Below are 24,494 nucleotides of genomic sequence, written 5' to 3'. Positions count from 1 at the left end.
CATTGCTTAATTTCCTCAACTGCCTCCGTGTTTACAATGGATGTGTATTATGACGCCGGTGCGGCCTAGAAAACCTCTGTTCCGGGTGATATCGTAGACGGTGACTGGGTGGACGACACGAAGCTTTGGCCGCAGTTTCAGAGAACACGCACAAGCGCTTTCGGAGCTGATTAAGCTGTGTCCACACGGCGCGAGCGGTGCTTGCTCTAAAAGCGGGCCTAAATATGTATTCCTATCCAAACTTTCCGTTCATGCATTGAATCAGGGTTATGGTGTTTTGGTCATCGTTCTTTATTTGGCATATATTCTGAAGCAGCGGCTTGTCACGTTTCTGACTCAGTAAGGTTCCTCCGTGCGGTCACTATCTGATCATTTCCTGCCTAATCGCTCGTGGGTGTGCTCAGTTCCGTTAGATTTGTTCTTGCTGCGCACAATGCTTGAAACGTAGCTCTTTTGTAGATTGAAATACCTTGTAGCAAATATATAGTACAGCTAGTAACTCGCTTACTCTTGTGGACCGTAACGAAACATTCAGCTTCGACCATTCGCGCGCTATCGGTGTAGTACCGTCACTTATTGTGCGTTTATAGTGCGCACATATCCAAGTGTGCGCCCATTCACTTATTTTTGACACGTTGGCGAAAGAGTGGGTGTAAGTTTCCGTGCTGGCTGGAGTAGCTGTATGTAGATACTGTGCGCGAAACCTATTATGACAGGAAGCGGCACTACTCCCGTTATCATTGTTTAACGAGCGTCACTCTTGCCGACGTACCGGGGCTGAAGCCCTTTCTTTGAAGGTTAGCGATACAACGCTGGCGGATTAGCAAATTTGTGTATCCTCGAGGAAAGTCGTACATCTCGAAGTGCCGGAAACATGTACGAACAGTTGCAGCAGCGGTCCGCGAACTTGGCCCCACATATTCGTTACATTCCTTAATATGCCAGTCACTATTTTTGCAGCCAACTACTGCACACGTCTTCCATTCACATGATTCAAACCAGCATGGATGGAGCACAGTGCGTTAGTAAAAAATCAGTTACATTTCCGACAGCTGATCGCACAGAAGCAAGGTAGAAGCGGTAATGGTTTCGTATTCGTATGCGGTCGCTGAGGAGAGGTATGGCGCGTAAGGTTCCTCTATAAATATAGGAGCCTTAAATGGCGCGCCGCCGTATGCGCCATCTCGTTTCTCTAGAACAAACTTCTCCGCGAAAAGGGTCAATGAAAATGTACTTATTGATAACAAAAAATTAAATAGCGTTGTCCTCTCTTTCCTCGCCACGCACATATAAAATTGATTAGGAATTTTATTTTCGTTGAATAAATCAAACTGTACCTCTTTTTAATTAAAGAACACGCTTTTCTTTCCCAATGTATATATATATATATATATATATATATATATATATATATGTTCCCTCCTCACATAGTCGCGCTCAGGGGCGGATCCAGGTTTTTTCTGAGGGGGGGGGGGGGAGGGTCAGCTTCTGTCAATGATGATGATGATGATAGTAGCCTTTCTTATTTACCGAAATTCACCGTTTCTGCTCACGACAAACCCGCGTTTTATACGGCTAGAGCAACAACTGTGGCCCGCCGTGGTGGCTCAGTCAGTTCAGGCGTTGCGCTGCTGAGCACGAGATCGCGGGATCGAACGCGGCGGCCGCATTTCGATGGAGGCGAAATGTAAGAACGCCCGTGTGCTTGCGTTGTAGGGCACGTTAAAGAAACCCAGGTGGTCAAAATTAATCCGGAGCCTTCCACTATGGCGTGCCTCAGAATCAGAACTGGTTTTGACACCTGAAACCCCAGAAAGAGGAAGAAGACCTGTAGCGAAGCCAGGTATCGGTTTCTCCGAGCTTATAGGAAAAGGACGTCGTTACCCAATACAGCCATGTGCTTGGCGGCTGTGCCTGATAATACAGGGTGTTCAAAATTAAGCTTTATGCTTTTCTTAAAATTAGGCACTGGGAGGCACGCGAAGACCACCTGTACAAATAAGTTATGTGGCCAGGGGGGCATAAAGTGAGATGATAATTATCGCTGTGAGCAGCCCAATTAACTAAAATTGAACAATTATTTTTGTCGACTGCAGTAAGTGGGTATGTTTGTATTGAATACTTAGAGGCAGTCGTGTTTCTACACAGTATCAGCCCGAAGAATTATTCTAGCGTGTCCGTGCTCCGAGATATCCGACTACAAATTTCAATTGTCGTACTGCGCAGAGTTATCGAGTCGACGCGAGAGCGGTTTATGCTTTGTGTTGCTGTGGAAGGCAGGCATTTTGAACATTTTTAGGGCATTCACATCTTGATGAGTGATGTGTTGTCATGAGATTTGTGCATGACAACACCAAACTTAAAGCGGCAGTATGAAATATTCGTTAGCATAGCTACATAGGTTTCTGCTGTTTATGGTGCAGTTGTTGCTCTTGATTTCAATAAAACTTACAATACTTAGAAATCAGCAGTCACTTTAATTGCGTAGCCCCGGCAAGGACCATGCCCGGTCGTCTAGTCACCATTACGCACACGCACTGCCCTCCGGCTTCTCCGCTCGCGCCATTATCTCGGCATGGCAGCTGCCGCCATCTTTACAGGCTGCGCGGTCGCGTGTTACGACAGCGGTTACGGGTTCTTCAAATTTTTTTTTTTTCATTTCACCAGCCGTGAGGGGAAGGGGGACAGTTATATTTGCCAATGCCTCCGCCCCGTTGTCAGACTAAACGCCGCACGCAACAGCCGCGTCACATCAGGGAGGAGCTTTGTGCCGATCCTCACTCTCTTGCAAGTTGCATGCGTAATCGTGCGAATGACAATTAAAATTTGGAGTTGGATATCTCGGAGCACAGATATGCTAGAAGAATTCTTCCAAGTGAAACTGTGTAGAAACATGACTGCCTCGAACTTTTGAATACAAACATACACTTACTGCAGTCAATAAAATGTTAATTATTCAATTTTAGTTAATTCGGCTGCTAAAAGCGATAATTATCATCTCACTTTGTGTCCCCCTGGCCGCATAACTTATTTGCGCAGATGGTCTTCACATGCCTCCCAGTGCCTAATTTTAAGAAAACCATAAAGCTTAATTTTGAGCACCCGGTATATCTAGCCTGTATTGTTTCTTAAAATAAAATTTGGGATGATCTGTTGCAGGTTCGTTATAAATGCGTAAGCACGCGTCCGTTTTTGGAGTTCTGTTGGCACACCTTGATTTCCTTAAGAAGATCCTTGTGTTCGGCTGATACACCTTCGTTGGCTTTGGAAGAGTAACTCCCCTATTCTAAAACAGCCCTCGACTCGAAGCTCTTCACTCCCCCTTGTTGAGCACAGCGCCGCCTCTCGACTGATAAAGACTCGACAATTCTAAAGAATTCCCGTGAATGATCATGAAGCTCAGTGACCACTTCTTTGGAGGGATGGCGGTGCTATCTTTCCTCTTGAGTCGAGGAAGAAGAAGAAGAGCCGAGCGGAGTAGACGTGCTTCGCATGGGCTCTGTCGACTTTCCTTATTCTTGTAAGAAATTCACATCGGAGGACCGAAGTGTTTGTCGGAAGGCCTTCGTGAAGTCATCCGGAACCCCCATGAGAAGTTTGGAGACCGTGAGTGCATATTATTTTGCGCTTTTGGACTTTGAAGTTCTCCGGGGCGGCGCTGCCGTGTTAAGCCTGACGCCGCCGTACGTGGCAGCGCGGAGGTAGGCGAGGCGTTCCGCCGCCTTTGCCGCCGCACGATCGCTTGCTACGGTTTCTCGACGCTCACTATGGCGCACATCGCTGGATCCCAGCCGGTTGCTTCTACTTCTACCGGAGGGACTGGAGGTGGTGCTGTTATTACAGCCCCACCCGCCCCCTGTGCTATTGTCCAAGCTACCACCGGTCCTTCGTCGCAAGAAACCACAGCCATGGACTTCCAAGACATCTCGGAAGATCGCCATGACGACTCTGCCATTATGGACGAGATTCTTTCGCAAGGGACGCCATCGGAATGTCCTTATTCCAATTGGTCTTTACACCTCAAGCGAAGAGCGAAGAAGCTCGCCAGAGGCGAGCAAGTACGCGTGGCAGGCAGAGTGATCTCTCCGGTATCACCCTCCTCAACCACCGCGTGATCTTCAACATCCTACGCAGCTGCAAGCGCTGAGGCATCAAAGAAGCCTTCTTTTAAGAAAAGGCGACTCCCCCCCCCCCCCCCCCCCTGCCACGTAGCGACTTCAAAATCATCATCCGACCCAAGAAAGGCCTTCATGTGAAGAGCTTCACGAATCACCAAATCTCGAAAGCCGTCTCGGCCGCCTGCGGAGGAAAAGTTGACGATTCGCATTTCCTCGTGCGCTTGAGACCCGGTTCCAACATAATCATTGTTAGTACCCCAGATCAGGAGGTCGCGGATATTGCGCGCAAGACCACGCCGATTGTGTTGGGCGGCAACCTTTACGAAGTCAACTCTTACGTTGCGGCACCGGACGCAGTGGCCCGGGGCGTCATTCATGGAATCGACCCGGATACCCCGCCCGAGGAGCTTATGACCCATCTAAGGGTGAGGACCCAAGGCGTGGAAATCTTACAAGCCCGCATGCTAGGAAAGACCAAGACGGCCGTGATCACGTTCAGCTCTCACGTAGTTCCACGATACGTCTACTACTACGGAGGGGAGACCGAGTGCCACCCCTACAAGCTCACAAAACAAATCTGCTACGTGTGCCAGCGCATGGGACACCGATCGGACGTTTGTCCTACCCCGAACATCAAGATATGTCTCGCTTGCGGGACGCACGACCCCACGGACGACCACGAGTGCTCGCTCAAGTGCGCCGTCTGCGGCGAAGCCCACGCCACGGGGTCTCGCGAGTGCAAGCAAAGGCTCAAAAACAACAGCACTACCACCAAAAAGCATCCTCCGCCCGGAAGGCGGACGGAAGACGACGACACTGATGGAGGAAGGCCAAGGCAAAGCCGCCTGCGGTGGTTCAGCTCGGAGTCCTCGGCGAGCCGTTCGAGGTCCCGGGCCCAGTCTAGGTCAAGGTCCCGGTCCTGGTCCCGATCACAGTCCCAGTCCACGTCCAGGTCGCGATTCCGCTCGGAGTGGCCAAAGCCAGGAGAGAAGCAAGGGCAGCGGCCGCCTTCTACCTCGTCATGCACGTCTAAGCAGAAAAATCATTCGGGCAAGAAGGAACAAGCCAACAACAAGGTGAGCCGGAATCAGTCTAGTACCTCCTCCGCTCAAAATACCAGTGACAATAGTAAATGCTCCCCAGAATGTACGCGCATCAGGGAAGAAAATAAAAAAAAAAACTCAAAGCTCAGGTTAACCACCTAAATCAACGCATGCAACGCTTAGAAGCGACGCTAAGCAAAACAGACCACAACACACAGGCAGGGCCGCGAAACGGAAGGATAGGCTACCAGCCCGCCATCTCCAGTCCTCCGCACTCAAGAACCACCACGTCGTCCTCGCTCCCCGGTGCTGTCTCGGCAGCAGCAGGCCAGTCAAGTGTAGTCACCCTCGAAAGTATTTATGCTACGATGCAACAGATGCTTTACCAGATGGGCGAATTAAACAATAAGGTCAAGGAGAACACACTAAGCAGTGAAGACCTTGAAAGAAGAATACGCAAGGTTGAGTTTGGCTCGCGCAAGCGGGTTGACGACGAAAACAACACACGCATCAAGGCGTACAGGCGCATAAACAATACGGGTGAAGTCAGCGACGCCGACAACTGCGACGGCGGCGGCATGAACGTCAGCAATGGCTAACACCACACGCAGCGCCCACGAACACCTCGAGATCTGGCAGTGGAATTGTCGCTCTTTCAACAAGAAGGCAAGTTCGCTCCAGCTCTTCATCCAAAATCACGCATACCACCCCCCCCCCGACGTCATCTGCCTTCAAGAGGTCGGGAACCAGCCCATCAAGCTACGGGGTTACTACGTAATTAAACACGTGGGATCACCAAAGGTTGCGGTTTTAGTTCACAAAACGGTGACGGCCGTGGGACAACATTATCAACATCATGATATTAATCACGTGCTAGTAGAAGTCCTCCCGCAGAAGAGGGGTAGACGTAGCACTTTCATTTTGAATTTGTACAGTCCGCCGAGGGCTCAAAAGGACGACTTCCGCAACATCATTCACGACAGCGCGAGAGCCGCTGGCTGCAACCAGCTGGTAGTGGTGGGAGATATGAATGCTAGACACACGGCTTGGGGCTTCCAACAAGACACGCAGAAGGGGAGGTCGCTCATCGATGCGGTTGACCAAACGGGCCTCGAATTGATAACCAACCTCCTCCAACCAACCCGAGTAGGCAACAGTGTTAGTCGGGACACGTCTCCAGACCTGTCATTTGTCAAAAACGTAAGGGAATACTCATGGACACACCTGGGCGAAACACTGGGCAGCGATCACTACATCCTCAGCATATCCCCGAAACTCAAGAGAACAATTGGAGAAATTAGGCTCACGGACTGGGGGGCGTACAGGCAGTACTCCCCACCCGAAAACGGTGTAACGGACATAACGGAATTGATGCAGCACCTCCGAGACGCCCACATCCAAACCACCAAAACCATCCAGCGCACGGTCGAGACGCCCGAAGTCGACCGCCGGCTCTTACACCTGTGGGAAGCCCGTGAGGGCCTCCTCAAACGGTGGAAGCGACAGCGGTTAAACCGGAAACTCCGTCTACGAATCGCGCATATAACAGAAGCCAGGGATTACGCGACCGAGCTGACGCAGAAAAATTGGGTCCAGTTTTGCACCTCGCTCAAGGGTACCTTGAGCACGGCGAAGACGTGGGCCATCCTGCGTTGCCTGATCGAGCCCGACAAGGCCAAATCGACACCAGTCGGACGCTTGAAGAAATCGCTCACAAATTCCCCGGGAATGACCAGGATTTGATTGACACCCTAAATAGCAGATACCTGGGTAGCGACCCCATACGACCCTGCCTCCTAAAATACGAAGGGGAACCAAGACCAGAACTGGACGCTCCGATCACGGAGGAAGCGGTGTATGCCGCGGCACGAGCCTCACAGTGCAACACTGCTCCCGGGGCCGACAAAATCACCAATGCCATGATTAGAAAACTGAGCCCGAAGCACATCCTGGACTTGACGGAATACCTAAACGAGGAACTCTGGAGCAAGGGCCACGTACCGAACGAGTGGAAACACGCGGAAGTCGTGACCATTCCCAAGCCAGGCAAGAAGCCCGCGATCGACACCCTACGTCCCATCTCGCTGACTTCGTGCCTCGGCAAGCTGTCCGAGAGGGTCATCGGAGCCCGCCTCCAACACTACATAGAGGACAGTGACCTCTTCCCGCACACCATGCTTGGCTTCAGGCCGGGACTATCTGCGCAAGATGCTTTCCTAATCCTGGGGGAAGAAGTGCTCAAGGGCATCCCGAAGGGAGAACACCTCCTGCTCGCACTCGACCTGAAAGGGACCTTCGATAACATCTCTCACGAGGCCATTCTCAAGGGACTGAACGACATCAGCTGCAGAGAGCGCATCTTTAATTACGTCAGCTCGTTCCTGACGGGCCGGACGGCAAGCATCGGAATAGGCCAGACTCGATCGGATACGATCGACGTGCCGAACAAAGGAACGCCGCAAGGGGCGATAGTCTCCCCGATTCTCTTCAACATCGCGATGCTAGCACTGACCAAAGACTGCGGAAGATCCCAGACCTAGGTTACGCCTTATATGCAGACGACATCACGCTCTGGGCCACCAAGGGCTCCCCTCGCGCAAAAGGAGGCGACCCTTCAGGAGGCCGCGACGGCCGTGGAGAGATTTGCGGCAGCGAGCGGGATGCGTTGCGCGCCCGAGAAGTCCGAGGTGATCCGGGTGCATGGAGGAGGAATCTACAAGTCACCCGGCCCTATCGAACTCTCTCTAGAGGACCACAAGATCACGGAAAGCAAAAAGAGTAGGATTTTGGGCTTTTGGATCCAGAGCAACTTGAAAGCCACCCACACCATCCAAACCCTAAGGTCCACCACCAACCAGATCTCGCGGATTATCAAACGAATAACAAGAAGCCGCAAGGGCATGCGAGAAGAGGACACGCTCCACCTCGTCCAGGCTCTGGTGATCAGCAGAGTAACGTTTAGCATGCCGTTTCACTACGACTCGCTAAACAAACGCGACCAAGAACAAGTCGATGCCATCATCAGAGGCGCGTACAAAACGGCCCTGGGTCTCCCTGTTACCACCTCAAACGAGAAGTTAGCGGCTCTCGGGATCCACAACACCTTCGCTGAGCTGTCGGACGCGGTTATGGCTTCGCAAAAAGCCAGACTACAGAACACGGCGGCGGGCAGAGCCATCCTCCACCGCACCGGCAAGGCAACGGAGCTTCGTGCCCTCGATGGGCAACGATCACTCCCGCCCGAGGTCAGAAGCAAGATTACGGCGAACCCCATACCAAAGCACATGAGTCATGAACTCCACGAAGGACGACGCAAGGCGCGGGTCGACAGACAGCGCCGACAATTCAAGGATGACCCGAACGTAACGTACGTGGACGTGGCGGCGTACCCTGCAGGGGGCCTCTTCGCGGTAGCTGCCGTGAACGGGAGAGACAACTCCTCAACCCTCGCGGCCTCCGTCAGGGCAGAGACCCCAGCTGCGGCTGAGACCATAGCCGCGGCGCTAGTAATAAAGCACCATGACAGGGTGGGCAGGGAAGTTCATGTCGTTACCGACTCGCAACAGGCCTGCCGCAACTTTACCAACGGACGAACACCGGTGCTGGCGGCTAAGATTCTAGGCCCGAGGCTGCAAGAATCCCATCAAATCACGTGGACGCCGGGTCACGCGGGACTGGAGGGGAACGAAAGGGCGAACGCCTTAGCTCGAGCGCTAATTAACCGAGCGGGGCAAAACCGATCGTCTGATCAATCTCCACCCTTTACCTTTGTGCCCCTGCCATCAAATTACTGCGACCGACTCAAGATCCAGCGACTCAACCGCAGGATTTATCCTCCCCCTCACAAAAAGCTCAGCACTGGAGAGGCAATAGCCTCAGACTTATCCAAACAAACACATTCCCAAACCTACACAGATACAGCAAAATATACCCACAAACATACCCACAAACAATAGCCTCAGACGTATCCAAACAAACACATTCCCAAACCTACACAGATACAGCAAAATATACCCACAAACATATCGCGGCATCTGCCCCTGATGCGGCGACACACGCCCTACGCTCTTTCACATCTCGTAGGGGTGCGGGGGCAAACCTGACGCTTAAGACGCCTAACACGTCATTTGAGCGGTGGGAGGTACAGCTGACCGGCGATACCCTGGCGGGAGAAAAAGCTCTCATCCAGCAAGTACGTCGAGCAGCCATGGCCAGTGGAGTCCTGGAATGAGGACACCACCCACTCGTCCTCAAGATCAACTCGATGGTCTAAATAAATGTTTCTCTCTCTCTCTCTCTCTCTCTCTCTTGAGTCGATGTGTTGTGTTGACTAGAGGAACGTTCTTGAATACGGGCGTAACGCCCGCTCCAACGCGGCAACCACTACGCTGGGTGTTTACGATATGCGAATCACGGCGTATGAAGACGCACGACGCCACCTACAAGAAGAACGATGTGGCGTGTTAGCCGAGAGCGCGAGCCAGCGTCTTCATGTTTTGTTTCCCACTCGACGTCATCCTTTTACACAAGGCGCGCATCTCCCGTTTCTCAAACCACGCGACGCCATCCTATATAGGCCGGCGCGCTGGCGTTGGCCGCTGACGTCACGCTCCCCCAATTCGCAGACGCGGCTCGAGGCTTCGCCCCGCTCCGCGAGAACGCCCACTCAGATAAACGGATCCGGCGGCTTTGAGCCTCCTATGCTTAATGTACGACAATAAAACTGCGAAGTTACAATGAAAAACTTGTAGCGTACGAACGGTACTGTGCTCGTACGTACTGGATATTGTCAACGTGTAACTGTGATCACAATGAGTGCTACAGTTAAAAAAAAAGTTGCCTATGCGCAGTTCTTAGTTTCGCTGTTAGTTGTTATTGTTTATATATGAACACTTCAGCGAGAGATCTCTTTCATTAAGCAGGTTGGTCGCGGAACCGATGACAGCCAATGAGGCAACCGATGACACCCCAATGGGGAACTAAGTTGATCAGGCGCGAAGGCGCTCGCGCGGACATCGGCGTGCTTGGCAAAAGGGACGTCTCCTCGTTCATTCGACGCCACCGACGGGACGAGTAAGGCACGGCCGGCGCCAGGAGGTCCAAGGTGTTCATGAGAAAAAACAACTACGGCAACTTCGCGACACCACACCCCTACGGAATACAACTAAGCTTGTGAGCGAGCTAGCTTTACTTCTACAAGGCTGCTACCCCTGGTACTCGCGAAAAATACTTTTGAAGAATGCTCGTGGCCATATATATATATATATATATATATATATATATATATATATTTTTTTTTTTTGGGGGGGGGGACAGGGCCATCCCCCTGTCAACGAGGGGGTGATGCAGAAAGCTGGGGGGGGGGGGGGGTCAGGACATCCGGACATCCCCCCCTGGATCCGCGCCTGCTATCACTGTCTTGTATTTATTCATTCACTCTTAAATTACTTTGAGTAAAACGCTGAAGAAATAAACATCGTCATTATCCTTGGTGTCATTATTATAATTAGTTGGCATTTTATTTGGTGTTGGATTCCTCTGGCTAAAGCAAGGAAATTGCATATTATGCAAAGTGCTTGCTTCCCCTCCCCACCACCACCGGGATTTGATCCCGCGACCTCGTGCGTATAGCAGCGCAACAATATAACTGCTAAGAAGCCACGGCGGCTTTTTACTATAGAGTTAACAGAATTCAGAAAAAAAATCAACCGCGACATATACCGCAAATTTACCCCTTCAGCTGAATTACTCGAGGAGACGAACATATTACTTGGACAATAAATCAAACAAAGTAGGATAATTGTCTAGTCAATTAACAAAAATTCACTAACTATTTAACCAATTCCTTTCGGCCAGTGGCGTAGCCAGAAATTTTGTTCTGGGGGGGGGGGGGTGCTCAGGTTACAGCGCGGCCTCCTCCTTATAGAATTTGTCGAGGGATAAAATGCATGAATATTAACTGCATTGCCAATTTCATTGTATATTAGATGCTGCAAACGAATTATTGAACGCTATGCACTGTCCATTAAAATATGTATGTTTTCATAACAGAATATATTCGTATGCCCCAAAAATTGTGGCAGAAATCACTGATATCAATGCTTCCGTGTTTTTTTTTTTTTGTCTAATTAATAAGTAAAGAAAGCATCACATGAACTTTAAAACTATTGACCCTTTTCGCGGAGCAGTTTGTTTTATAGAAACGAGATGGCGCTCACGGCGGCGCGCCATACCTCTCCTCAGCGACCGCGCACGAATACGAAACCATTACCGATTATACCTTGCTTCTGTGCGATCAGCTGTCGGAAATGCAACTGAGTTTTCGCTAACACACTGTGCTCCTATCATGCTAGATTGAATAATGTGGATTGAACACGTGTGCAGTAGTTGGCTGGAAAAATAGTGACTGGCATGTTAAGGAATAGAATGAATCTGTGTGGCGAAGTTCGCGGACCGCTGCTGCAACTGTCCGAACGTGTTACCGGCGCTTCGTGATGTACGGCTTTCCTAGAGGATACAGAAATTTGCTCATCCGCCAGCCTTGTATCGCTAACCTTCAAAGAAAGGGCTTCATCCCCAGAACGTCGGCAACAGTGAGTACCACTCGTTAAACAATGACAAAGGGAGTAGCGCCGCTTCCTGTCATAGTAAGTTTCGCGCACGTTATCTATACACATCTGTCCCAAATGGCAGGAAAACTTACGCCCACTCTATCGCCGACGTATCAAGAATAAGTGAATGGGCGCACACTTGAATATATGCGCACTGTATACACACATTAAATGACGGACTACACCTATGGCGCACCAATGGTCGAAGCTTAATGTTTCGTGACGGTCCACAAGAGTAAGCGAGTTACTAGCTGTAATATATATTTGCTACAAGCTACCCAATGTACAAAACAGCTACGTTTCAAGCCTTGTGCGCAGCAAGAACAAATCTATCGGATTCGGAACTGAGCACACCCGCGAGCGATTAGGCAGAAAATAATCAAATAGTGGCCGCACCGAGGAACTTCACTGAATTAGAAACTGACAAGCCACTGCTTCAAAATATTTGCCGAATAAAGAACAAAGAGCAAAACACACCAATCCTGACTGAATTCATAATCGCAAATCTTGGAATGCATATTTAGCCCCGCTTTTAGAAGAAGCACCATATAACTACCTGCGCCGTTTGGACATAGCTCAATCAGCTCCGAAAGCGCTTTTGCATGTTCTCTGAAGCTGTGATCAAAGCTTCGTGTCGTCCACCTAGTCACCGTCTACGATATCTCCGAAAACAGATGTTTTCTAAGCCGCGCCAGCGATATACACTTCCACTGTAAACAAGGAGGCAACGGATGCAGTTGAGGCAAGCAATGGACGCGGCACCACGTGATAAAATATGGCAGCGCCCACGGGATCGCAGCGAAAAGGGTCAATATCAGTTCGAAACAGCAAAGCAGTGCATGCAGCTTATATGAAAAACGTAAAGGCCATGAAATGAATAAGTTGAGGACAAATATTTTGATGAATCTTTGTCATTCAAGAACCTTGTTTACATTTTTCTACATATGCAACGGCCAGGAAGAAACCTCAATGACGCTATCCCTCGTTGCAATCGATTTCGCAGGAGCAGCTGTAATTCGTCGTGTATTGTAATTACACCGAGATAATACTCGCAGCAGTGAGTAAAAATAAAAAGTGGGAGTTCTGCAAAGTATATATTAGAAATGCGAAGATAGAATGGAATATACAAATTCGAAGATACAACTCGCTAAAGGGCAAAAAAAAAAAGAGTCGCTGGAAGCAAAGTTCACTGCTTGTATACACAAAACCTCGCAGTAAGATATTTAAAAATACGTATGAGTCTCCAATAAATCTACGTATTTAAGCAAACGTCAGTGTATATAATCCGTCAAATACGACAAATAAACATGTTGCTCAGTCACAGATAGTAAACAGAAAGCACAGAAACAGATAGCACAGAAAGACAGATGATCCTGGCAAAAACATAACTATGATCGCAGAAATCGTGATATGTACTTGGGCCATGCAGCGGTCGCGACAGTGCCATGTGGGTAGAATAATAGAGGAATAATGCATAAATTAGTACGAAAATGTGTTATTTAACTGCCTGCACAACGCCAACAATTATTCTGCACCCAAAATTAAAGGAGGGTATTCCTTCGTTTCAAAAGAGAAATAAAAACAGGTATATGAAAACGAAAGAAAAGGACAAACGAAGGTCACAGATGATGCGGTAAGTTGAACTACCCAATATCCGAGTGTTTTTGGCGAACGCCGCGTGGGCCGGGCTTTCAATAAGCAAGGTCGGTCAAAATTGGTTATTGGTATCCTCGTAATTTTTGTATTCGCGTGATAATTGTGATCATGATGCTAACTGCTAGAATAAACGGCGAAAATTTCTGCGGTTTTAAAAGCTAATGAGCGGTCATACGTTTTCATAATTAAGAACTTACGGACCTGAAGAAACAGTGCTTTTACTTGCATTGATTTGTGCTGCTTCGCTATCTAAAGGACAAACTTCTCTCGGCGGGAAAGTTGAGCGAAGCGGTCACGTTGATGTCGACGTCTCTGTGGGTGTATAGAAGCGCCAGCCTATAACCATGCGTTCCACCGACATTGTAGAGCGCAAGTAGTTTTTTAGTAAACTCTTGTTAAAAAATGTTCTCTCTGCGCTGGCAGTGGTCACTGGAAGGGTGACTAGAAGCTGCAGCAGTATTTACACATTTACATAGAACCTGCTGTCGCAGGGAGAGATGGGCACCTATTCTGGTGCTAAAACCTAAAACACTCACTTGATGTCGTTGGCATACTTGTTTAGGTACCTTGCAGAAACAGTAGCCTGTTCGATTCCAGCGATGTCCGTCGTTTCGTCAGGAAGTATGGAGAAGCTACCTGCTTTTGAATCTAAGCTTTCTTTGATAATGTCACCACAAATTTCTAATTTGACAGTGCAGCATGCGAGATCTGCGGCACCAACGAAACTATTGACCACCTGCTGTGCCACTGTCCACGATATGCCCAAGAAAGACAACAACTTGCTAACGCGCTAAAAAAACTGGACAATCGGACGCTTTCCGTGCAGGTGCTGCTGAAACACCGCCCCCATCGCTCGTCGGCCCTTAAAGCGGTGAAGGCACTTTTGTGCTTCTTGAGGACGACGGGATTGTGTCAACGTCTGTGACTATTAGTGCACTAACGCACGCGTCAGCGAACTAACCGCGCATTTCCCGTCTTTCCTTCCCTCCTCTCTCTCCCTGTCATCTTTGTGTTCCCTCTTCCCATTCCCCCGGTGTAGGGTAGCCAACCGGACGTTATCCTGGTTAACCTCCCTGCCTTCTGCTTTTCTCCTGCTTCCTTCCTTCTATAATTTGGTTTTGTGCGTCTGGGCTTAAATACGAGGCAATACTGGGGCAACTTTCCAAATGGTTCTTCAGATATGTATCTCCACAATCAGCTCGCATGCGAAGAAGCACTCTGAAAATGCCTTTATTTTCAGCAGGGGCATTGCTTAAATCCATAGGGCCCCTGTCCCTGTGGCCACGGAGAGCCAGACCTTGTCGCCCGCAAAAAAAAAAAAAAAAAAAAAAAAAAAATCCTCAATAATAGGCCGTTCACTTTCTTCTGTTTTCTCATATTTTACTTTGCCTGCCCTGGTCCAGCTGATCAATCACATTGGGCACGCTTCCTGAAAATGTTCGGAGAAAATTATCAGCTGCTAGCAGACAGTCACGCTGATATTTAGTATTTTCGTGTGTGTGGGAGATTGCGAGCGCGCGCTTCCATTTATGGAACGGCTTGGACACGAGCGTTCCAGTGCGCGCATGTTGGCCCAAGTTTATAAGAACATTAACCTCATAAAGTTCTAGAATTGAAAATCTTTTAAAGCATGCCTTTGGAAATTTCAGCGCACCTTTCGCGTCAAAAGTTTGAGAACTTTATACACATAAAGTTTCGTAATTGAAATCCATGCGCTCCGTATATTCCGCGGCCGCTGCGAGATGCCACAACACGCCCGCTCGCTATCGAAAAGCCGTTGAAAGTTTGTGCTCGGATGGGGCTCCTTGCGTTACGTGACTCCAGGTGCAAGGGCGTTGTCACGAAATCCAGCCCGAGTTCGCAATGTTCGTGCCGAAGTGTCTTTTCGAGCGTGAAAAGGACATTGTAGACAAAATCCACAATGATTGCCGGCGTCGGTGGTAGTTTTGGTCGGCGGTGCATGCCAGCACGGAAAAATTTCGGGGGGGGGGGGGGGGGCATCAGACCTCCCCCCCCCCCCCCCCCCTGGCTACGCGCCTGCTTTCGGCCACATAATGCAATTTACGAATTGAAGCCAGTGAATTTTCCAGGCACTCCCTCTTAGGACGAATTTTGAAATTAACACTGGCTTTGAGATAAGCAGCATTAAACTTGCGGTAAAAATGCGCTGCTGTCCCAGAAAACACGAATTTTATAAGGATTCTTCGAATAGCAGAATTTCCTATAGTCTAATCGAATATTTAAAAAAAGGAAAGCACATTCGAATACTGAACCAAACATTTGCTCACTTCTAAACAAAATCAAGAACGAAGGAAGGAAAGAGTGGAGAAGGAAAGGCAGGGAGGTTTAGCACAACCAGTTTGCTACCCTACACTTGGGAGCGGGATGAGGGGGAATGAAAGATGGGGAGGAGAGAGAGAGCGCACAGCAGAGCACACAGACGGCGACAGAAAAGACAGGGACGCGCCGTTCGGATGTATTTTCTGCCGCCGCCTGTGTGCGGCATTTTGCGCTATACTGTGTGCGTGATGCCATGCCAACTATATAACCTGTCCTGTTGAAATAAAGTTTGTCTGCAGCCCGTATTGATTAAAAAGTAGGATTATTTCATAAATGGATGTAGTGCCTTTTGCAACCGTATACACTTTCGGCCGACTGAGGAGTTTGTTAATGAGCCTTCAGTTATCTGTTGCAACTTATCGGCGATTCGATGAAACAAGACGTCTCATCACCAGATACGCAGATAAAAGGGACGCAAATAACGTGAGACTGCAGTTGAATGGATTTGCCTAAATCAAGACAACTAATTCGTATACACTGGTTGCTCAAAAGAGAGGCATTGAATGACTGGTGAGCAGAAGTTTTCGGAACGGCGTACGTTCGCCTACGCAATAACCTCTGCGCTCCTGAAGCAGAGTCATTATAGGACCAGGCCTCATTTGCATAATCTCTCTCTCTCTCGAAACTCCAGTAAGTGCTACCATCCTTTATATTCGAAAAGGAACAACTCTCCGATACGACCTTGAACAGTACAAATTCTCCGAATCGAATATGAATAGAATAGCAATGACTATTCGATTCATATTCGAAATTTCGAATATTCGCACACTCCTACATGTTATGCATTGTAGCGCAAAAATAACCGGAAGATCAATGCATTTCATTACACATTTTGGGAACGCATTTCTGAAACGTAAATGATAATGATGGGCCTCAAACATGGCATCTGGCGGTAAACAATGCCTAATTAATGCATACCTGCCTGGATAGCATGCATTTTTTAATGAAGCTTGCCGTGAGCACCCATATTGTTGGACACGTACACTTCACTGATGATTGTTCACCTTTAGACGCAGCCACTGGCGTAGCCATGGGTGGGCACACGGGGCACTTGACCCCTCGCCGAAATTTGTTAGCGTGCAGCCTTCCCAGACCGCCTGCCCTCTTTCTCTCTCCCTCGAAGAAGAAGAAGAACACTGGTGCCCTTCTGCTGGTGCACGTATAATTTATGCAGCGCGAAGCTGCTTGAAAAACTCGAGGCACACAAATTAAAGGAAACCCGTTAGTCACACACCGCGCTTTATTAAAAAAACAGAACATCCACACCCACACACACACACATACATAAAGCACACTCACACGCACACAGAGGCAAGAAGAGAAAGAAAAAAAGTGATCAGTTCCTTGAATAAAAAAAAAAAAAATAAAATAAACGGGCATCGAAGTGTACTCTCCCTTGCAGCGTGCACCGCACAATCACAGCATCGAGTCATAAGTGGGCTCTTCGAGGGCGCTGAAGCTGTTGAAGAAAAGGGAGGCAGCGCCCTCTGACAACCACAAGGGGTCGACGATCCAGTGGTACTCGATGTAGCCCAAGACGGCACCCGCCAGGGAGTCCCCGAGGAACTGCCTGCCCATGAGCAGCTTGCAGATGGCGACGGCGATGCACCACACCAGGAAGGGCAGCTTGAAGAGCGGGAACAGGTGGCTGTGCTTGACCACTATCAGGGTGACCAGGAAGGCGCGCGACGTGAAGCCAGACGGGAAGCTCAGGCTGGACGAGAGCGGCTCGCGCTCGTACTGCTCGCGGCTCACGCCGGGACGGCGGCGCCGCGCCACGGCCTTCAGCACGGCCACCAGCACGACGTCGAAGAAGAGAGCTGCGCGAGGGGAAGAAAGACCGCAACGCTTAGCCAGGAATTCGGTCTCAACCGTAACTAGCGCGTGTTTCACTAGCCAGGCGCTGCTGGATGCGACGCAGTCCCTGGCGCCCCATCAGCATACAATGACACAAATGGCATATGAGGCAAGAATATAGCGGGAGGCAAACCGCGGACGGAAGCGAAACCAGTACACATGCCCAGACTGTGACAGGGACACTGCGTGCACATCCAATGAGTACGTGCCGAAAAGCATTAGCAGCTCGTCACAACGAGGGAGGCATGCTTCGTGTGTGTGGACGGCAGGCGTACAAATAGCGGCGCAACTGTCACAAAGCAGTTAACATGAGAGAAACGAGAGTGAACGAACCATTTTACCTGGCATCGTATAGCTGGCTGCGCATCGTCGTAAGTCTTACCACATACCGCAACGTTAAGAGTTAAGGCGTCGGTGTCCATCAACGCGACTCGCCCATCATCTTTTAAATGGTTTTCCTCCGGAACTCTCTAATGTGACATTCCACAACCGACCGCAAGTGCTTATAGCTGATTGCCCCAGATGAAGCAATAAAGGCATTGTAAAAAAATTGCTTGCCACTTTAAAGCATCGAAAAAAAAACCCGGTCAGCTTGAAGAGGAAGTATCGGTACAATTAGGTCATAACCAATTATGAACATCCGCTTGGTGCCGCGTCGCGCAAAGGTACTGGCTGAAGCTATGGCGAGCGCACATGGGCAAAAAGACATGCAGTACCACAGTGAACTTTCGCGCTCCGATTTTTTTTTTTTTTTTTTTTTTTTTTGAGGCGAAGCCTTAGGTGTCTATGTTGGCGGTGCCCTTGGCAAAACTGCGCCGTGACGAAAAATGGCGGACGCCGCAAAGAGTAAAAACACGCCTGAAGGTGCTCGGATTGACGTCACATTTCTCATGGACGTTCCAGTAAACAAAGCAAATACGTGGCTTGAAAAGAAAATTTGGTAAATTGGGAATCTAAGCCGGGCCTCCGCGGTGCGAGACGAGCGCGCTTCCCTGAAGCCACGGCTGCTTCCACAGTTGCGGTTTACTAAAAGTGTGCCTAGTGCGTGCCTGATTGCACACGTCCTGTGGTCTGGTCACAGATACGCACTCGTGCCACTGCTCGCGCGTTCGTCGTCGTCTTCTTCCACAGCGGGCAGGCGTTCGCCTTCACATTTTACAAAGATGTAACGCTTGCTTGCTTTACTTATCGCCTTGGTCCGAGGGCGCAGTTCGCTGCAATGCATCCACCGTTTACCTGAACGTTTCACTACGTAACCGCATTCCCTATATGAAGGTATGGACGTCGACGACGTCAAACAGGGATTGACATGCGTACCACTTCTCTTCCTTGGAAGCTTTACGCACTATCCTATTGGGCATGAATGCAGAATGTTTGAGGCAAGAGCCGGTACAGAGATGCGCGCCCTCCTGTGGACCTGTGCACGTTTTCGGCTGATGAGATAAGTGTTTGCTAATCTCAATAGATGGGCATTCGTGAACGGAGCTGTAAATACTGCCGCATTTGGAGACTTTTTTTATGTAATGTCGAGAAACACAGCTTTTAATGTTACAAAGGAGGACATAGAAGGCGACCGTAGGCACGCGCGACAGTCTAATCGAAGAATGTCAATCACATGCACTTTCATTTGTGGCCTTTCACGTATACGGCATGCGCTAGTTTCCGACCCATGGCGCTGAAGGGCTGCGGACAGCGCGGGCTTCTTCAAATCACATTCCTATCGGTAACACGACGAGAGTCGCCGAAATTCGGAGATGTCGTACGACGCAAAAGAGTGCCTGGCGTTTCAGCAAAGCTGGATTTGGGCCGCAGGAGCTTTCGCACGTCCCAAAAGAGAACCTTTTATTGAAGTAGAAAGGTGAAAAAGAAAAAAAGAAAAAAATGGGTAGAAGACCAGAATATAGCCCAAATCACCCCGCCCGCTGCGGCACCACCGTCACACCTTCGTTCCATGGAACCTTCACCAAACCAACGGGTCCTGCGCCGGCTCTTCGAGAGCGCTGACGGCTCGGAAGAAAAAGGAGACCGTCCGCTGCGAGCACCAGACGTACCCCACGACGGCCTCGTACTCTATGTAGGCCACGGCAGCGCCGATCAGGATGTCGCCGAGCAACTGCCTTCCCAAGAACAGCCTTGAGACGGCCGCGCCGAAGCCCCAGGCGACGGCGAGCGCCTTGAAGATGGCACAGAGTTGACTGCGCTTGACCACGATCAGCACGACCAGAACCACGCGGGTGGTGAAGCTCGTGGGGAAGGTCAACTTAGATGAATACGGGTCGTACAGCTTGCGGCGTGCCCACGGCCGGAAACGCCGAGCGACGGTCTTCACCCAACGCTTCACCGCGGCAGCCAGGAGCACGTCGATGACGATCGCTGCGCGGGCGAACACGCGGGCGCTATTCACGGTTCGTCTGAAGCGGCGAGCAGCGAAAGCGTTGCATGCGCTCGAAGCGTTTGAGCGACCGACTATGCAGGGGCTGCAGAAATGAATCTGTCCAATAGCTGTATATAGGCTCAACAATAATGAAGCACTGCAGTCTTTTTCTACGCCTCCAACGTCAACCGGCTGCGTCTACGGGCGCAGGTTGACAGCCAAGGTGGTATGAAAATCGTGCAACAAACCCCGGCGTCAATGGCGCAGATGGCTGGGTTGGGGACGTAGCTCGATCGGACCATTTTTTTTTTTTTTTTTTTGCGGAAATCACAAGTTTACTTGACATGGACAGAAACGAGCTGCTATGAGGTTTACTTTTTATTTATAAGCTCTCAGGCTTACTGCAGCTATGTGGGGAAAATGTAGAAGATCGCTTGCTGTTCGCAAGTTCTTCTTGGTCCGCAGTTCCTGGTATACGTTCCAAACGGGCTCGCGGATGCCTAGTTAGCGCAACCCACTGTCATATGCTATAGGCTCACATTATATACTATAGAAAGGTGGCAAAAAAGGCGTTTAACATGTTCATGGGCCGTTTGCAGCAGAAATGGCTTTCGTGCTCGCAGTTAATTAGATGGTGCAGGTGCATTATTTCGTAGGCTTTTTCGGGATCAAGAACTGCAAGTCGTTTTTCAACTGGAACGGCAAAAACGCACGGTGTGCACCGGCATCTTGAGACGTCATGTGACATAACCGAGGCGAGGCGCAAGACTTTGTGCACGGCTCGCACTGTATCCATGTGCGATCGTCCAGTGGCTACAGGTCACCGTCGGGGGCTGCAGTGTGTCGTCAGTACGCGAAATAAGCGTTGGACAGAATACACGGACGGAATGTCACGCAATAAGCTGACCTGAACGAGACGTGTCAGCCTTTCTAGATGACGCATCTGTTACACATTTATAATGTAGAAGCTGGTGATTAAATTTTTTTTTTCACACTGCGCAGAATACGTGTCGATGGGCAGTACTTATCTGCAGGCTGGAAATTTTCAAACAGAAAGAAAAAAAAAGAAAGGAAAAGAAAGAAAGGGAGATGTGGCCGGATGAGGGTAGCAAAGAGCAAGTGGTTGTGAACAGAGCTGTGCGAATCGTAATCTTAACACCTAATCAAATACGAATCAATTAGCCCCAGAAGCGAAGCGAACCGAATATATATTTTCGAATAATGAGTACCGATATAAAACGGCGTTCACATGCTATAGTATATTCACAACGGTAGCAAGCTTCTGCCATTAGTCCCCACTACGAAGCGTTTCTCGTCAGTCAAAAGCACAATTAAATGGAGGCATTAAGAACAAATAAGCAATTTGTTCGTGTACGAGAACTCTTCGGAGAGCGCGAGTTGAAGCGCTTTAGCCGAAGACTTCAGGCAACCTGCGCGGCGTGCACAGTTACCACACTTTTGCTCCAATTTTGTTTGATCACGCACAGTTGACGATTAAAGATATTCGAAAATTTACGAATAGCGAACATTCAATTCGAACACTCAATTGAATTGGAAACTTTCGAACAACGAATCGAATATTGGCGAATATTCGCACACCTCTAGTGGCGAGCAAAGGGTGCACGCCGCATTTCCGAAGCCCACGAATCGGGGATCGCAATGCCCGGAAGAGCAGCTGCTATAGAAATGGCCCTCTATAACCAGCCGTTCTTTTTTTTTTTTAATATAAGTTGATGCGCAGCACACGGGGTGCTGCTCACAGACACTAGCGGCAACGTACCGAGGAAGACGTTGAAGAGGAACGTCCTGACGGCCACGTCGATGGAGAAGAACCACATGAGGAAGATGAGGCCACCGAACCAGATGGCAAAGTGGGCGGACTTTTCGAACATGGAGAGCACGCCGCGGTACTTGGCCAGCGGCGAAGACTCGGTGGCCGCCAGAAACAGGTGCGACGAGATGACCTCGTCAACACCCCGCATGATCAGCAGCAGTCCGATTGCGCTTCCAGCCCGGCGGCGGCAAGTCCTCCATTTTTTTCAGGGTGTCGTCGTCGTCGCCGTCGCCGCCGCCGTTGGGCGCCATCTTGCTGGTGGCTCTGATAAAGAAAGAAAGAAAGAAAGAAAGAAAGAAAGAAAGAAAGAAAGAAAGAAAGAAAGAAAGAAAAGAAAGGGAAAGAGGAGGGGTTAATCTGTGACTGACTGAAAACGGCACTAAGACTGAAACGGTAGCTAAGACCTTCAGTCCCGAATTATGAGTGTTCTTACGTCCTTCAAGTTTATGTAACTTTCCTGGAAAAACATTGCAGGGAAAAAAATTACTTCTATCATGGATCTCATCAGGTCAGTCGTTATAATTGCAAAACATAATTCATTACTAATATTGACCTCTTAGACAGGATGCATTATATCATCAAAACAATGTGTTACACGTAGGCACGCTGGTGTATATTGAATCGAAGGCCTTCCTATGCAAGAAGGAACCCTAACAGTATACAGGGTGTTTTTCTTTAGCTGCACCAAATTTTTAAAATTAGAATATAAATCTTGGTCACGTTATGTTTACCATTCGGGTGTACGGATTGGCGGCCTCTAGATAGAGAGCAATTTCTGCACTCACGTGTGTAATTAGCGAAGTTACGGTAATTAACTTTCTAATTATCAACAATAGGTGGCTACAGCAAATGAGATCTTTGGGGCCCGTCCTCGACACTACCTATCCCAACGATCAAATTTTGAATAGCGGAGTTCATGTGGGAGCTACGCGAACAATTAGTTCCCCTTAGCAAGCTCCTTGAAACCGAATGCACGTTAAGTGCGGAAATTGCTCTGTATCTGGAGGCCGCCAATCCGTACACTCGAATGGCAAACATATCGTGACCAATATTTATATTTTTCTCATTTAAAAAATTTGGTGCAGCTAAAAAAACGGTATAGTGATACAGAGCAACACGTCGAACTTGTTGTCAAACCTGGTAGTAAAACTGTCAAACTACCCTTGTTTTTCATTACTCACCGTACTAAAATGACTGATATTAATTTTAATTATCCGAGGATTACGCTTACATGCAGAGCCATGTCCAAGGTATTTACCTTGTCAATAGTCGGGAATAATCAAAATTAGCGTCTCCATATGGAGTACCGTGACTGGAAGGGATATAAGCCGAGTCTATTAGCAAGGAAATCGACGAGAAAAAAAATGGACTGGCAGATATATAATTAAGTGTTGTACCCTATGCTTCAGAATCCATTTGACCCCTTTCGCCACATCTCAGGACGACACCTCCTCTAATCAAAAAAGCAAAAAAAAAAAAAAAAAAAACGATAGCGCGACGCCGCTCTGCCTTAAACTGCATGCCATGCACCAGCTCGAGCTATGTGTAAATTCGTCTACATAAGCGCCAGCACAACTCTCTAGAGACAGACATTACGGTACATCAATACAGTTTCAACGCACCCCTGTTATCCGGACGCGCGATAAAGTGCGATCTACGCAAGCAAATGGTGATGCACTATAGCCAATTCTGAATCGGAACTATCAGCAGGGGAGAGTTCGAAAGAGTGACCCAACTAAAAGCGCCAAACTAGTGTCACAGGTAGCACGGAAATGTTTTGTTTATGGCCACAGACAATTAAACAGCGTTCGGCGGCGCGCGGCGACGATTTCATCTCCATTGACGTCATACGGAACCTCACGGCGACGGCAGAAATCTGCTTTGGAGTGTCCATATAATTGCTATCGCAATAAAACAGACAATTTCCCCTGCGATTTCCTTGGCTTCATTGCCTGCAGGAATAAAAAGGGCACAACATCGGGCGTGCCTCGTTGAATGTTCGCGTATACTATTACAGCACGCCGTTATAGTACACGCGAAGAATAGCGGCCACAGCCAACGCAGCTTGGGGTCTAGCGCAGCGCACGAGCATATCTATATATTTGCAAAGGAAAATGGTTATGCGCAAACAAAACACGGACACAGTAATCGACACGGACGAGCGCAAAATAAAAAGGGCACAACATCGGGCGTTTGCGCTCATTTGCGCTCGTCCGTGTCGATTACTGTGTCCGTGTTTTGTTTGCGCATAACCATTTCCTTTGCAAGTATGAACCAACTCGCCCAGCAGAAAGTTTTCCTGAGCCATATATCTATATATATCCGAGTGCTGTTTGCAAGAATCGTCGTTTGTGTCTGCCAGCTGATAAAGAACGGCGGACGGGACGCGCGGGCTCTTCGTTGTGTTCGGCCTGTACGTTCTTACACCAACTGGACCCGAGGATACGCACTTGTAGTCTTTCCGACAACAACGGCACAATGGTCAAGAAGAGCAGGTGCGAAGCAGAGCTGTTGAATAGCGTCAGCGCGCAATGCAAAAGCGCTTCTGCATGTTGGGCCTACTTCTCTCAGCGGCACACATTCCACATATATATAGGAGGTGGCCGAGAGCCCCGAGGGCGGTTTTGCTTTTAACCTAAACAGAAAGGTTTCCTTGCGTGT

General features: G+C 49.1%; 1 pseudogene; it reads right to left on the bottom strand.

Annotated features, from left to right (window-relative positions):
• Positions 1-16,435: 16,435 nt before the first annotated feature.
• LOC119437050 (polyisoprenoid diphosphate/phosphate phosphohydrolase PLPP6-like) lies at positions 16,436-22,097 on the bottom strand (annotated as a pseudogene).
• Between the last annotated feature and the right edge of the window lie 2,397 nt (positions 22,098-24,494).

The sequence above is a fragment of the Dermacentor silvarum genome, chromosome 1 (genome assembly GCF_013339745.2).
Source record: "Dermacentor silvarum isolate Dsil-2018 chromosome 1, BIME_Dsil_1.4, whole genome shotgun sequence".
NCBI lineage: Eukaryota > Metazoa > Arthropoda > Arachnida > Ixodida > Ixodidae > Dermacentor > Dermacentor silvarum.
Note: the sequence above shows the minus strand (reverse complement) of the source record. Positions and strands in the feature narration are given on the sequence as shown.